The sequence below is a fragment of the Asparagus officinalis genome, chromosome 3, assembly GCF_001876935.1.
Source record: "Asparagus officinalis chromosome 3, Aspof.V1, whole genome shotgun sequence".
Classification (NCBI taxonomy): Eukaryota; Viridiplantae; Streptophyta; class Magnoliopsida; order Asparagales; family Asparagaceae; genus Asparagus; species Asparagus officinalis.
This window is the reverse complement of record NC_033796.1, coordinates 40,598,597-40,600,155: the sequence shown is the minus strand read 5'-3', so window position 1 is coordinate 40,600,155 and position 1,559 is coordinate 40,598,597.

The window sequence follows — 1,559 nt, the reverse complement described above, 5'->3', positions numbered from 1 at the left end:
CATGCTATTGGCAATATTCAGTCATTTCATTTGAGGTATACTCCCCCCCCCCCCCCCCCCCCGGATCAGATCTTAAAATCTTGATCTTTCTATCAAGTTAGTTCTCAGATTCAGCTTTATATCCCCCCCCCCCCACCCCCCGGATCAGATCTTAAAATCTTGATCTTTCTATCAAGTTAGTTCTCAGATTCAGCTTTATACACCTTAAACCTATCTAAAACTTCATCCTTAGTAGTTTCATGGATGAGGATGGAGCCTGGGTATGGGCGGATCTTGGTCGTTGATCGTAGGAGGGTTGAGGATAGAGGGGAATCTGGAGGTAGAGATTAGGGTTTGGGTGAAGGAGGAGAAGGGCGATCAGGATTTGAGGTTGGGATTGATTGCCTGTAAAAAGGAAGAAGAAGGGGAGGTTTGGGTTTGAGGTGTAATTGGGGTTGCCTGCAAGTGGAAGAAGAAGTGGATGGGGAAAAGAATAAAAGAAGACAGAGGAAAAGAGAATGGAGGTGGAGAGGAAGATGAAAGTTTTATCTTTTTTTTATTAATCTTTTAACTGACACTCTATGACATGTGATCAACTTTCAAGCCAAATCGTAGCATTTTGGATGGAATTCTGAATCCCTTGACATGTCAGTGTACTTATTTACACGTCAGCAGTTTACCATATTCTTAAGTTTACATCTAAACAGTGCAATTTTTAGAAAACTGAACATAAACCCCACTTGCAGATACTTTCCACCACTTTACCTCATGAAAGCTTGCATCCAAACAGCCCCTAATGGTAATAATTAAGGCTTGCTTCTAGTTGTATAGGCAGATGATGATTGAGGGCAGGGTTAGGGATAGGGTTTTGGATTCATAAAATAGATGATGAGAGAGATGACATGTTGATGGTGATGTGTGATGAAAGACAATTTAGCCATATTCAAAGATGTACGTGATGACAAGGAAAGTCCAAGGGGGCGAAAGTTTTATGACTTTATTTTGGGTGAGGAACAAGGACAGAGATGGCTAGCCAGCAATGGCGCCTGCCCCCCACCCCCAAAGCCCCAAATAGTGTTTTTTGTCCGTAGCCTCATACATAGGGCTGTCCAAAGAGGCCGATCCGACCTAGATTTCCGGGTTCGGGCCGGGCAAAATGCCTAGCTCGGACCCAGATTTGGGGTGCCTGTGCCGGACCCAGATCCGGTCCGGGCCAATCTGGGTCGGGCTCCAAGCTGACCCGGATTTTTCCTATTTTTTATTTTTTTTATTTCTTGGCTAAAATTAATTAAAAAAGTAGATTAATCTTATTATATTTATATAAGTATGTATTAGTATATGCGTACATGTTAGTGTATAGCTATATATTATATGTAAGTATATATAATTATACAGTAATGACCTTATCATACTATTAGTATATATCACACAAATATATGTAAGTATATATAAGTATACATTAAAGACTATATCATACTATAATTATATATAAAAAATATAAAAATATATGTAATATATATACAATTAAAAACCGGGCGAGCCGGGCCCAGGCCGGGCTTCACCAACTCGGCCCGGACCCG